Source organism: Rhinolophus sinicus, chromosome 1, assembly GCF_057876585.1.
Source record: "Rhinolophus sinicus isolate RSI-liver-muscle chromosome 1, RSI-T2T, whole genome shotgun sequence".
Taxonomy (NCBI): domain Eukaryota; kingdom Metazoa; phylum Chordata; class Mammalia; order Chiroptera; family Rhinolophidae; genus Rhinolophus; species Rhinolophus sinicus.
The window spans coordinates 19,178,129-19,193,875 of NC_142501.1; the positions used below are offsets into that span (position 1 = coordinate 19,178,129).

Below are 15,747 nucleotides of genomic sequence, written 5' to 3' on the forward strand. Positions count from 1 at the left end.
ATGAGGCTGGCAGGTCGGGGCACCGTGGACCTTGATGGGGAGCTGGAGTTTTATTTGAAAGTCTATGGAAAACTATCAAAAGGCATTAAACATGAAAGTAATGTAATTGGATTCTACTTCGCCTTTTGCCGTATGGACCTGATTGAAAGAAATCAAGACCAGAAGCAAGGAGATATGACTAATGCGTCCAAAAGAGAAATGATATGGTTGAACTAAAGTGCTGGCTGTGGGGCTAAAGAGGAGATTCATTTGAAAAATGCCCAGGAGCAAAACTGCAAGAGTTGGTGGTCAACTAGATGTGAGGTGTGAAGGAGACAGAAATCAAGGACAATGCCAAGGATTAAGCCTAGATGAGGACTAGGTACCATTTACTAGATTAAGGAGTGCAGAATTGAAGGGGTTTAGGGTAAATAATAATTCCATTTGAGACTTGTTTACTTTGCAGCACCTGTGGACATCCCAGTGAAGCTGTTCAGTACCTAGAACATGTCTGGAATTTAGGAGAAAATTCTGGGCTGAAGATACAGGTTTGGAACTATAATAGATGAAACCATGGACATGGATGAGATCATGAGAAGGAAACTTGACCTGTAGATTGGGAAGAAGGCCAAGGAAGTAATCAGGGAGAAAACACACAACACCTGGGACAGGTGGAAGGAGAGAAGCCCAGTACAAAGAGTATTATGGCCTGGTCAGAATTAGGAGACTAGGACCCAAAAAGGATGGGGTCACAGAAGCCAATATCAAAGAGTGGTTCAAGTGGAAGGGAGCAGCCACGACCAACAAATGCCAGGTCACACTTATCATACCTTTTAATGTAATTATTTGACTTCCCTGCCAGACTCCTCCACTGGGAGGGCATTTGTACTTCTTTCCATCATATTCCCAGCTCCAGGTACACAGCAGGTACTTAGTAAGTATTTTGTTGAATAAATGGAGAAAAATCTCAGCCATTGTTTCTTTAACACGTTGCGTACGGCGGGGTTTAAATCCCTCGTGAAGATTCTCGTGATCCGTACGCAACGTGTTAAAAATATATATATATATATATATATATATATATATATATATATATATATATATATATATCACATGTTTGTCTCTACTTGCCTCTCCTCACCTGCTGGAATGTCAGTGACACTAATGTTAGGCTCCTGGGTGTTGTCCCATAGCTCACTATTCATTTTTTCCAGTCTTTGTGTTTCATTTCAGATACTTTCTATTACAGTCTTCAGATTCACTGATCTTTTTTTCTTGTCCTGTCTAATCTGCTGTTAATCCCAGCCCCATCCAGTTCACTTTTCAACTGTAGACGTTTGACTTAGGTCTTTTTAGATATCTTCCATTTCTCGCCTTGTCACGCTAACACTTTCTTCTTTTTTTAAAAAATTTTATTAGTTTCAAGTGCACAAGACAAAGCAAAACTTAGACATTTATCATTTATACCCCTCACATTGTGTAAACCCCCCTCCCCCTATCCATTATCCCTCTGACATCGCACAGAGCCATTACATTTCCACTGTCTCTATTCCTAATGCTGTACTCCGCTTCCTGTAACAATATACATACAAATATATAAATATACATACATATATATATATATATATATATAATTATAGTTGGCATTCAGTATTGTTTAACTCTTTGAACACATGGGATATATTTATAATAGCTGTTTTAATGTATCTACTAATTTCCTCACCTATGTCATCTCTGGGTCTGTTTCTATTGATTTGCTCCTCATTTTGGTCTTCTGTTCCTGTTTCTTTGCATGCCTGGTAATTTTTAATCTAATGTCAGATATTGTAAGTTTAACATTTTTGAGTATTGGATATGTTTGCAATGCTTTAAATACTTTGGGGGTTTTGCAGTAGGATGCAATTAAATTACTTGGAAGCAGTTTGATAGTGTGAAGCCTTGTTCTTAAGCTTCGGTGGGTGCAGAACAGCATTTAGCCCAGGGCTAACCTGACCTACTACTGAGATCATATCCTTCTAAAGGCTGTCCTCTGTTCCTTACTTGTTAGGAAGTCTTTCTGCTCTGGCTAGTGGGAACATAAACTATTCCCAGACCTGTGTGTGCTCCAAGGATTACTCCACTGGCTCCTTTCCAGTGGTTTCTTCTTTAGTCTTGGTAGTTTCCTCAAATCCAGGCATTTATTATTCAGCTAAAGATTTAAGGGGGTCCTCTGTGGATATCTGGAGTTCTCTCTCCCTCTCTCTCTGTCTCGTGCTGCAGTTTTCTTCTCTCCAGTGCCTGCCCCATGAAGTCTAGCTGCCTTGGCATCTCTGTACTCTCAACTCAGTGCCCTCGACTCAGGGAGATCACCAAACGCTGCTGGGTTCCCGTTCCCTGTGTGGTGGCCTGGAAACTCCTCAGGTGGTAAACTAGGACATTTATCAGGCTCATCTTGTTGGGGGTTTTCTCCCCTTTTTTTTCAGAGATCTCTATTCTGTGCTGCCTGTTTTCCAATGTCTGTAAATTAGTTTAAAATATCTGGACCAGTTTTTCTATTGTTTAAGGAGGGAGAGTAAATGTGGTCCCTGTTACTCTCTCACGACCAAAAGTAGAAGTTCAGTGCTTCAACTTTAGACCCTCAAATTTAATTAGAATGTGGGCGGCTGGAAATTAAGCTAGCACCTAGAACAATGCATGGCACATAGTAGACATTCAATAAATATTCTTTTAATTAAGGAGGTCATGTTTCTTCCCAACATGGCCTTTAGTGAACTTTTCTTTCCATTCTAACCATTTCCCTAACATGCCAAGAACATTATCAATTTTCTCCTCTGAAATGTTGACTATTCTCTTCTCTAGTCATCTTTGTGTAGTTAACGTTTATCCACATCATTTCTAAAATGTTTAGGAAAAAAACGATCCTAAGAGAACACCTACATAAACTGTAATAGGTGCCTCTAGTTGACCTAATCTACAGATAACTTCCTGGGCAGACTCTCTAAGGGGTGGTGTACCCATCAAACAGTGATCTAATCCAGTGACCTAAATTTTCCTCGGAGGAAATGCTTCATATTTCTCATCTACCAAAATAATTTAACCTGGTCCTTCTTTAGCTCTCTAATTTATGGCCTGAAGACTAGAAAATGCTAAGAAATTGCTAGGATTGGCATTAACTCTGTCACTTCCAGGCTACAAGGTTAAGTGCTAAAAAATGTCTTGAGTGAAATCCTCTCCTAAATCATATCCTCTTTTAGAAGAATAGAGTAAATTCATTTCAAAGCTAATAACTGTATTAGCACACAGTGGGCATGTGGGCTTCCTCCATCATTCCTACAGCTGCTCTTCTTTCATCCTTACTAGTAGGTTTGCCCTTTTGAAAAACAGAATGCCATACAAGAGTGGAACTACATATAACAGCACTAAGAGGCAAAAATACATTTTTCATTTTTTTACAAATCAGATGTGGAATTAAATGGAAACAAGTTTTAAAGTGAACATTATTTGTTTAGGTAACATATTCCCCCACATTAAAATGGAATATGCTATCGGGTAAGGGGGCCACCTGACAAGCCACAGCATAAGTGGCTTATTACTACTTTTAGAGGGAGCATTTCCCCACTTTTTGACCTTATTCGACATCTGTTTTTCACTTTGGAATAATGAATCTGGATCCTTAAGTCCTAGAAAAAGTTGGCATCACTTAAGCAACTTTGCTGACAGTCCCCAGATCCGCAGGGCTTATTACTAGTAAGATAGATAATACCTGGAGGAATCGTATTTTTGAAAAGGTTTTTGGATATTTCTTTTCAGATTTTGATGAAAAAGAGCAATGGACAAGAGACATGGGGATATGAAGTACAGCATAGGGAATATAGTCAATAATATTATAAAAACTACATATAGTGTCAGATGGGTACTAGACTTATCAGGGGGATCACTTCATAAATTATAAAAATGTCTAACCACTACACCATACACCTGAAACCAATATAAAATAATATTAAATGTCAACTATAATTTTTAAAAAATAGTCATGGGGATATAAAGTACAGCATGAGGAATACAGTCGATAATATTGTAACAACTGTATACAGTGTCAGATGGGTAACAGACTTATTGGGGTTATCACTATGTGATTTATATAAATGTCTAGTCACTATGCTGTTTGGTACACTTGAAACTAATACAAAAAAGGCTGCCTATTCAGCCTCACTATTGAGTCAAAATTAAGACACAAAATCCATTTTCTGATTTTTCTGGGGCCTAATTTGTTAATATTTGAAAATTTTCTTCCAGGCAAAATACTCAAGTCACAATGTGTTTCTCGTATATACCAGCCTCACAATATCCACATATTTCTAGAAGTGGATGACTCTCTTTAGCCTTCTCCCTTCAGACAATTGAAACTAAATGCGAAAGAAAGGGATCCCGTAGAGTTTCTTTCCTTTAAGTGAAAGAATTTAATTATTTTAAACTTTATCAAATACACTGCTCAAACAGGAAAAGAAAGCAATGATAGTAGTAGCAAAACAGAACTCTGCAAAGTTAATTTATTAAACAGAAATTTAGTTTGATTTTATGGATGAAGAATTGCTGCAACATTTTGACCACAGAACTTCTGAGGTGCAGAAGAGGATGTAACATGGGTGGGAGGGCTGAGTTTAATTTATTTCACCATCCTTTTATTTGTACTAATAATTTGAGGGCAGTGTTGGCTGTAATTATTAGGCCAAGAGATTTTAGTTGACATAAGGTTGCAACATTCAGTACGCAGGAAAAACGGGACAAATGAAAGTCAAAATAAGTTTCTCCTTCTGGAACTATTAGACGAGTGGGAACAGCTTGTTCACTAATTGCACAGATGAAGTCATTTTTGTTGCACTGATATTAAAGGCTTGACATGAGAATCTTTTAGTTCCATCTTGCTCTGCTGTATAACGCTGGTGACAGTTATTCAAGAACTGCCTGTTCTATCCAAAAAGTTCACTGTCTGTGGAGTTACTATCAGAGTGTCTATATACATAGTTAAACTGCTCCCAACTGCTTTGAAGCACAGCAGACCCTCTGTGTGGCAGGCACACCTCAAGTTGTAATTCTCCTCCTTTGGATATCATAGTCATCATTTAACTTTTGAAAAAAAATTTTTTTTTTGGTCTTATACTTCAAAGACAGTGGATAAGGTTTTGCTTTTTTTTTTCCAAAGAGACCGCTTCTATTTAAAAACAAATTTACTTGCTTCCAAATGCAAAGAGCCTTACAAGCACATAGTAAAATACATGACGCCTCAGATCCTTCCTTAAGTTGATTTTCATTGTATAATCAGTTCCATTTGGTGGAGAGTCCTTGAGGCTATTTCACATTCTGTTCAATATTAACACACACTGAATTTGTAGAATCATAGAGGGTTGTTGGTGTGAAACAGGAAGGTTCTGCAAAATTAGGGCCAATCAAGCTAAAGGTAGGATCGCGCATTACAATTTCCACTTGTCCATAAGAAAAACAAAAAAGGAAGCCCTGCAGGTGAATCCAGGAATGCCCTTTCAGAACAGTTACTTGCTGTTTGCCAATGTGAAAACAACGTGGTCCTTCACTGAGTATGCTGGTGTTTAAGAATTTGCAATTATTAATTGATGTTCTAATAAAGATATTGGCTCAGAGCTTTTTGTAGGAGAGTATTTTACAGTAACCTCTTCTTTAGAAAGGTTGAGTCTATGTAAACATGGCAGACTACAACTTGCCTTGATAAGAATGTTATTAATATGAGATATTTTGGCTTCCCATCTTTCTTGTATTTTAATGGCCCCAAATGGTGAACCTTTCAATTTTTTTATTTAAATAATTTCTATAGTATGCAAACTGTACAGGACACCACAACCATTAAAACAAGCCTGCAGTTGCACTAATCTAATCTCCATGGAGACACTGAAAGGCAGACGGACAGTTCTGGACAATAGACAAGAATGCATTAGTGTGTTTACTACATTCTGTATTTCTTCCTACTACACATGGTGACCAACTTTCCTACAAGGAAAAAGGTAGGAAAAATCATCAGAGCGGATAGAACTATTTTATTTTTGCGATAGAAAATAACACTGTACTTTTCATAGTATTTCTGTCCGACGGACTGATAAGATACATAAAATTTTTCAGTAGCCATAATTTTAAAAGTAAATTTATTTTAGTAATATATTTTATTTAATCTAATAAATCTAAGATACCATTATTTCAACTTATAACCAATACAAAAAGTATTAATGAAATATGTTATGTTCTTTTTCTCTTGCTAAGGCTTTGAAATCTGGTGTATATCTTATACTCTGCAAATCTGAATCTGACTTAGTCACATTTCAAATGCTCAATAGCCTTAAGTGGCTAGTACCTGCTGTGTTGGACAGAGCAATCCTATAGAGTAGTACATAGTCACTGTATTGAAATGAGGAAGAAGAGGAAGAAGAAGGAGGGGGAGGGGAGGGGAGGGGGAGGCAGAAGGAGAAGGAGAAATAAAGCCTCTTCAGTGGAGGCTTCTTGCAGTTTTTCCCTTGGACTTTTTAGAAGCCACATTACACGCCAACCTCTGGGCCTGACATGTTCTGTCCAGAATGATTATGCTTCAAGGTGATTGGCATGCTATAAGGAAGCAGGTCCACCAGACATATTTTGCTTCCCTGTGTCTATTGTATTAACATTGTACCCTGAGCCAAACATGAATCTTGACTTCTGACTATAGTATTAATCTTCTAGAACCCTTTCCACTTTGGCCCGGCCACCTACTGCTAAAGCTGATTTGCATCCAAGAGGAAGTTTACCCAATTGTGATGGGCCCAAAGCTGGGTCCACCTGAACAGCCTGTCAACCAGCACACATGCAGTGCCTGTTACAGGCTAAGCACTGCCTTAGTTCATAACCTCATGTGCACAGGTCCTCATTTGCTTTCAGCCGTATTTCAGTAGTATCCTCATCGCTTCCTCCACTCCCCGATTCTAAAGTAATCCTCCATAGATCTACCAGGGAGTTTGCTTAAACATATCTGATTGTTCTGCTTCCCCAGTGGACCGCTGAGATGGTTCCCACTGCCAGTAAAATGCCAGCTCATTACTGTTGCCAACGAGGCCCATTGCACCTGGCCCCAACCCATCTCTCAAGCCACACCTCCATCTCGTTTCCCTAATTGCATGGTCTCTCCCCCATATGCTCTCCACACAACGCAGCCAAGTGGCTCCTGGCTATATCGTTCTCTCATGCCAGCTGTCCTTTGCCTAGAAAGTAGTCTTTCCTCTTGTTTACATGCAGAAATCCTACTCTTCTGTCCTATGAAATCCCGGTCAGTGCCCCGGCTTCCCTACTTCTTCCACCAGGAGCTGCCTGCTAATCTGAAGACACCTTTGTTTCGGATGGCTGAAGCTGAGATCTAGCTTCCATTGGGGGAAAGTTTTCTCAGTGTGATCGCTTTCTTGCTTGCTCGCTGTTTTGTTTTAGAGAGGACCTACGCACTAGGAATCCATGAGCAACTCCAGTAACGCTCAGCCTTTGCGTATCGTTAATGCCCCCATTCTTATCAACAGTCATCTCTCAAGAAAAGCACGTAAAAATCTTTTTTTTTTAAAGTTGCACTACTTGAAAGTTATTTAAAAAGAAGAATGAACAATATTTAATATAGTCACACCAAGAAGGGACTAAAATTAAGATGTGGACCCTATAACTCCTTTGTGTGGGCTGAGTCCACATAAGCGCTCGTTTTGTGAGTATTCATTACCCTGTTGGTGTTTTTCGGGGCAGTTTCCCACTCATGCTTTTTATAGCAGAGCTGTCAACAATTCCCTCTCACAGCTCAGCATGTCCCAAGTCAAACACATCAGCATCTCTTTAAACCTGTTCTTCCAGACTCTTTGAGCTCTGGAAAGGACATCCCTTGGAGTTATACCAGACATGTCCTTCTCTGTCGTTCCTGACAACAAAGCTGCCAAATCCTCTTATGCCACCTCTGCAGCCTCTCTGACAATCATTCCCTCTCCGCTCCCCCCAACACCAACATCCTAGCTCAGGCACAGCGTGCCTTCCACATGCACCTTTGGAATCACCTCCAGCTCTGTTTCCCTTCAACTCCTAAATTCTACTATCTACCAAGATTTCCAAAATCCATCTCTAAGTATGTCACCTCCCAGCTCAAAAACCCTCAGTTCCTCCCCATCACCTAATAAACTAAGTCCAAATTCTTCACCTGACATTCAAGGCCCACCCATGCTCTGACCCCAATATAATGTTATCATGTGATCGCCTCCTACTCTGCTACCCGTACTCCAGCCAAAACGTACTAATCGTCTCCCATGTACAACCTGCCCATTTTAGCCTCTGGTGTTTGTCTGTGCCGTTCTTTTCTCTTCTAACTTCCCTAATTTGCTGACTGAAATATAACACCATCTTTCAAGTTCCAGTCAAAATGACTACCTCTTCCATGAAGTCCTTCTGGATTTTCCAGAGACAATAATCTTTTGGTCCTTGTACATATTTTATTTGTATTTCTGGTATGACCCTTACTACAGCTTGCATTGTAAATTTGTTTGGGTATATATGTATGTCAATGCAATATCTTCTCTCTGCTCAGATTACAAAGTTCACTTCATTGATTCAACACACGTTGGTTGAGTACCTGGCACATTCTAGTGCAATACAGAAGGCAGTGAGAGAGCCAGACACAGAGGATCCCTTTCCGAGGGCCACTCCGCAGCACCGACCCTTTGGAAGCACTCAATGATCACTTGTTGAATATGTGAATTCCTAATTTAGCTAAAAAAACATAGGGCCAGAAACTTCTATTTTCAGACTCAAAAATAGAAAGGGAAATAAATTAAAAAGTCTTCAGAGCAGCTGATCTAGGAGCTCACAAGCTATATGTGTTTGTCTCTTGCACACTTTAGCCATGGAGACCCTGGCAAGCCCTCACAGAGCCCTTTGCTCTCAGTTAGCACACATCTTTAGCAATTAGAATCATGACAACAACCACAGTGTGCTTGGGCATTTGATTTCCAAACTCACTTCAGATGAGAAGTAGAGAATTAGGAGTGGGGAGTAGAAATGACACATCAGTGAGACTGACAGCCCAGCAGCAAGGGAGGACCCAGGAAAGTTAAAACAACAAAACAACAATAAAAACATGGCAATCTGCAGCCATTTAGAATAAGGACAAACAGTTCTGCATACCTCCGAAGGGCCTGAGGGCTTCTCGGGGTTACAGCACAAGGCTACTTTTAATGACAAACCTGGAGTCATCAAGCTGGATTACGTTTATACTGCACTATTTCAGAAGACAGGGATGATGAATATATTGGAAATGTTTCCATCCAAGATAATTAAAACTCTTGGTGTTTAAAAGGATAAATCCTCAGCCATCTATTAAACTCACTTATCCAGAACGACTCTCTCTCACCCCCACTTGCAAGCTCTGGAGCCAGAGTTTTATTGTACTTCCTTGCGTTACTTGATTCATTAGCCTCAGAACATTTGTTGGCTCTCAGCACCTAGTTCAATTTTCATTCAGTAAGTCTTATTCCCATTTTATTTGCACAACACTCTAAAAGGGCCAATGGAGGACACAAAAGATTTGAAAAATCTAGACCAGAGGCTTCTCTTGGGGCTGCTCAAGGTCTAGCGGAGGAGATATTACCTACATCCTTGAACCAAATTAAGGACACCATAGAGTGAAGTGCAAATAAATGTGCTCATATAGTAAAACAAACTTTGCAACATACGATCGTTTGGGAAAGGACTAGCACTAATCACAAAAAAATTCTTAGCTATAAGCCTCTGAGCCAGAAGTGGAAGATTTGGGAAGAGCATTTTGGGTAAAGAAAATAACACAAATTGGAATGCATAGTAGGGACAAGAAAGAGCAAAGTGTGAGCAACTAGTGGCAAAGAAACAGCCTGCCAGCCTGGGGCTGAGGAGTTCTGCTTGGGAATAATGAGAGATAAATCTGAAGCATTTCAACAGTTTTGTACAAATCCCTGTCATCTTTCTAAGGTCATGTCTTAGTTTGCTCAGGCTGCCATAACAAAATACCATAGACTGAGCGGCTTAAACAACAGGAATTTATTCTCGCAGTTCTGGAGGCTGGGAAGTCCAACATCAAAGTGTTGGCCGACTCAATTATTTGCAAGAGCCCATTTCCTGTCCTGTAGGTGGCCACCTTCTTGCTGTGTCCTCACATGAGAGAGAGAGAGCAAGCTCTCTGGTATCTCTTCTTATCATGAAGGCTCCACCTGAATGACTTCTTCTAACTACCTCCCACAGGCCCCATCTCCAAATACCATTACACTGGGCGTTAGACTTGAATCATATGAATTCGGCGAGGGTAAGAGGGTTTGAGGCTAGGAAACAGTCAGTCCATAGCAGGTTATGTGAATGTAAATCCCTGTATCTTTTGAAACGCCCGAAAGATCAAGTGTCATGTACAGATTGGTACTCTGTCTTCGATCACGTAGTTTTGCTCGAGAATTTATGTAACAGCTAATTGCCAGCTACAAAACTGACTTGCTTTGCTTTCGCTTTGTAAAATGAACTTATATTTTACAAATAAAAATCATAGGAAATGTAAAATGCTCTTTTGGATAGAAACTCTGGACAATCCTACTTTGAGAAGACATCATGCAGGGCTGCGGATGTGTCTCGAGCTTTGGGTAATGGTTAACAGATTCATGAGTCATTGGGTATGAACACAAATAATGAGTTTACTTTCTACAGCTTGTTAACTGGTAAAGACTGGCGATTTATCAGCCTATGAAAATGAGGTTTTATTAACTGTGCTTTTACCTTTCTCACTAGACCGTAAACACTGGGAAGTTGGGGTAAGTGTTTTCCCCAGAGTCTAGACCATCACCTACCACAGAAATGGCCCTTACTATTAAATGAAACAGCTGAATAAATGGTTGAATGCAAGGCAAATTAATTTACTAACATTTGACGAAAGTGAAATCATATATTTCTCAAAATTAACTTAGCCTGAATTGGCTGAGATTCTTGTAACTGATGGATCATGACTTTTTAACAAATTAAAAGCAAACCACAAAATCAGGGATTTTAAAGTAATTTTTTCACAGGCGTGTTCGTTGTAAACCCAATACACATATCCTGCTAAATTGGCTCCTCGGTGTCATTAAGAGCCAGTTTCAACGTTCACATGACAATGAAAATCTCAAGCTTAAATTTATTAATATGTTGCCTTGGCAGAACACCAGGCCCTTAATAGTAAAATATGGAGAGAGAGGATATTAGCTTCCAAAGACTTGAGTTTGATTTTGAAATTAAACTGATGTTGTCCTTAAAAATATCTTTCATAAGGAAACACAATTGTGAAGTTGTGAACCTAAAGCCATTTAAATGAAAAACAATCCAAAGAACAGAGAATCAAAGTTTTAGTTTCGGTGTTTAGTTGGAAGGCCCAAGGGTCAAAACATTTAAGGGTTTTAGGGCCCACCTGAGCAATTCAAGTCTAGAATTGTTGCTAACGTACCAATCAGGTAACTCCTTAACATACTTAGCAAATAATCTGCCAAGTATATGAAGCTGAAGCACCACATATTCAACCAGATGGATCCCCAAAAAGGAGACTACAGCATTCCCAATAACTATGGCTCTCATTGAGCACATACTTAGCAGGTATCTTATCCAGCACTGTTAAGGGCTCTACAGACACCTAATCTTTACAAAACCCCCATTGAGCAGATGAGGAAACTAAGATTTAAAAATAGGCTAAGTACTTTTCAAAGTTCACATGTCCAGAGGCCCGGACTGCAGGTCTCTCCTTGTGGCGGCGGCACGAGAGCAGAACACGAACTGCTGCTGGTGCAGCCACGGCAGGACAGGCATTTAGAAAGTTCCTTCCCCGTTTTGGCCCAGTATTAGGTGAGAGGAGTGCTGTGGCAATTGTAACCGAAGGCATTATGCTTCCACAAAAATCTCAAGGAACAGTATTGTAAGCAACAGTAGTAGCTGCTGGGTCGGGCTCTAAAGGATAGAGTGGAGAGACTCAACCGGTTGACGCGAAAGGTGCAGGTAAAGTTCTTCCAGAATATGGAGGCACCAAAGTAGTTCTAGACAACAAGGATTATTTCTTATTTAGAGATGGTGACATTCTTGGAAAGTATGTAGACTGAAATAAATCACCATTGAAATGGCATCACGTGAAGCTGCCCCTTTCACTGAAGTTGTGAAATCTCATCACGTAAGTAATTTCCATGTCTCTCTTTTGTAATAAACTAATGATATCCAAAGTCATGACATCCAGTATCTCTTAAATTTAGTTTCACTGTACTTATATAAACATTTCCAAATAAAATATATTTTAAAAAACAGGCTAAGTGAATTACCCCACGTCAACAAGTCTGTTGCACACAAGAGTTTAGCCTTCGCCGTTGACCACTCCATTTTATTCCACTGCTCCTCAAAAGAGGAGCTGACAACATGAGCATCACCTGGGAACTTGTTGGAAATCAAAGTCCTGAGCCCCCACCCAGACCTACTGAGTCAGAATCTCTGGTTGTGTGACCTAGGAATCTGTTTTAACCAGCTCTCCTGGAGATTCTAATGCACACTAAAGTTTGAGAAGTGCATCTCTATAACTCTATCTATGTTCCATTCCTTATCTCCAAACTTCAGCAGATATGTGTATTTCACTTTGCCAGTGCAGACTCAAAAAACTAATACCACATCCATTTATTTGTTTGAAGTATGTGAACTACAGACACTATACTAGTAATTGTAATTCCAACAAACAGAATATATAAACTGAGCCATAAGGAAAACAACCTAATAGCATTATTATTCATCTAAAATATGAACGAGGGCTACAGTGATTGGAATTCTTTCAAGACCTGACTACACTTACTGATTTGGGATTAAAATGTAATCACTTAGCTCATTCTAAGCTTTAACAGATAAAATAGATATTTCATATAAGCCCAGAAATGAGTATCTTGCCAAGAGGGCAAGAGGAACCATCATTGTTCTGTGACAAAAGTGAAATATAATACATAAAAATGGCAATCAGAATTCCAATCTATTGCTATGAGTGGTTGTCTTGCCAAATAATGAAATGTATTGATATACTGCTGAGCTGTCATTGGCATGTTATACAGACATTGAGACTTTCTAAGCAAAGTTACTGGAAGTCATTCAAATATTTATAATAGTGGAATGGGTAAACTGGAGACAGTCTCTTTCAAAAAAATTTTATTCCAAACTTCTTGATGAGAAAATATTTGGAATAAAGCACAATAGATTTATGTACAGACTTATATGGCTGAAATTGATTTTAGTTTCCCTGGGAATTTAAGAATCTTTTTAATAGTTGAGAGCTGGTGTACAGCTGCAAGAGGTTGGCTTAATACAGAGCCAATATTTATGCCTTCTTGATAGAGTAAATGAGAGTTCTCGCTCTGTTTTCTATCTTACTTTTATGTTGAAAGCCTGGCAACACTGGAATATAATACTTATTTCTTCAAAATGTTTCTAAATTGTTGTTCACTGTTTTGCATTTCATCTTGAAGCTGCTTTATTTATAATATTATTAAACCTCAAAGAAACCCATATGGTGGGAGAGAGGGGAGAAATTTTGCGATTTCACTGTTTTATTCTTCTTTAATAGAATTTATGTGAAACTTAAAATTGTTCAAGTCTGTTTTTTATTCTCAAGGAGTGAGTCCATGCCTTGCAACAGGATGGCTTAAAAACATGGGTATATTATATTACACAATAAATTGTGTAGCTGACATATAATTCTGCAGAAATCACCTTCTTTCTAACAGGTGTGTAAAGGTTATGTAGATACCTGCTATTTCTATATTTAAATAAAGCAAACCCATCCTCACAAAAATACAACCATATTTTTGTCTAGATACAGATCCAGCAATATTGCTACTAGTAACTCCTACTTCTCAATAATTTCTAGATTCTTTCTTGCCTTGCTTACTTATTCCTACTGCTTACTATTTGCCTACTATAATTGAGGATCTACTAAGGGCTAGCATTATGCTGGTGTTTTACCTGGATGTCATGTGTACAGGTTCGGTACTCACATTTACTGAGCACTCAAGCAAATACTATTGTCTATGTACATATGCTGAAAACACAGAATTTGTCTGTAGGCAAAGGAATTTATGCTTCCTGGGATCCTAGCTCTCACCAGCAGAGTCTTGACATAATATGCATCATCTTTTAGAGAAGAGAGTAAGAGCATGACCCCAACTGGTCAGGAGAAGGTAGTGGTTAACATTTTGGACATTGGTACCAGGCAGCCTTGGTTCCAACCCTTGCTCTACTGCTTACTATCTACAGGACCATGAACCAGTCTCTTCAGCTTCCTGTGCCTTCGTTTCCTATCTCATGGGGCTGTTGTGAAGATTAACTCAGCCAATGCTTGGAAAAGTAACTGGTATGGGCTAGGTGGTCAGTATATGGCAACTATCATTGTTATTCTCTGAGCCCTTTCATCACCTGTAAAATGACTGCAATAAACAAACAAACTTTATGGAATTTCTGTTATGGGGAAGGCTGGAGGTCCCATGAGGTCAAGAACCATGTAAGTATGTATGTCTTTTCAATATTGTATCCAAGCACACAGTGTAAATGCCTGGCATACAGTAGGTATGAATAAAAATTCAAGCAAATGAATAAATGAATTATATATATATAAAGCATTTGGCATAGTGCCTGGCATATAGCAAGTGTTCAATTAAATGAGGGACATATTAGGTATTTTTAGGTATATTGTGGAATGCCTCAATAGAGCTGTTGTTCAAGTCTGATCTCTGCCTGTGATATTGGGAAGTCTTCACTCCCCAGAACTAAGACCTCCAAGAAGCTCCATCCAGTGGCATTATGGAATAACTCCTTAGGCCTGGACTAGAAAGGAGTTAGTAACAGCATTGGACCAGAAATCCAAAAGGATAAGATTCAAGTCCTGGCTTGACAATTTCCTAGTTCTGTAGCCTTAGACAAATCATTTCACCTTTTGGGGTCTGTTAACTCAATTATAAGATGAATGGTTTGGCTTGAAATATCCTCTTCTAACTCTGAATACCTACAATTTTAGGAATAGCATAACTCTTTGTTTGTGACTATATGAACAATTTTTATGGCTTATCCCTCACTTATTTATCATGCCTGTTACATACACACACACGGGTATAGAGTCGACAGTGCCTGCTATGAATTTTTTCATCTAATATAGGAACTTTTCTTCAGGAATAATGAATTCCTGTTTCATTTTATACTTTTTTTGGTGATACCAGCATGAGAGTTGTACATGTAAATCTGTCATCCACATTAGATTAGAAATGAAACATGTTCTAAAAGGAAGACTTGACTAAGAAAAATTACTAACCTATTTTGTCCATTCCGGTTCAATATGATTTCCCTCATCCACACTTGTCCAATTTTTCTTGTTTATGCCAATTATTTACCATTTCTTATACATCCGACTGGTCAAGTTTGTGTTTGTGCTCTCTCTCTCTCTCTCTCTCTCTCTCTCTCTCTCTCTCTCTCTCTCAGAACTATCACTTATTAAGCACCTACTATTTGCCAGGCTCCTTTCTAGGGAATTCTGTAATTCTTTCAACAATCCTCAAAAATTACAAATGAGGAAGCTGAATTTAAATGCTTAAATAGGTGACAGTAATTGATGGAGAAAGAATTTGAATCCAGGTCTGTTTCATCAAAGTCAATGCCCTTTCTACACTATAGTGTCTTTCAAACATCTATTTGTCTTGTCAAATCCCAACACCTCCATACATAAAC

General features: G+C 38.9%; 1 pseudogene; it reads left to right on the forward strand.

Moving 5' to 3' along the window:
- Positions 1 to 12,107, forward strand: LOC109447586 (10 kDa heat shock protein, mitochondrial pseudogene; annotated as a pseudogene).
- The last annotated feature ends 3,640 nt before the right edge of the window (positions 12,108 to 15,747 follow it).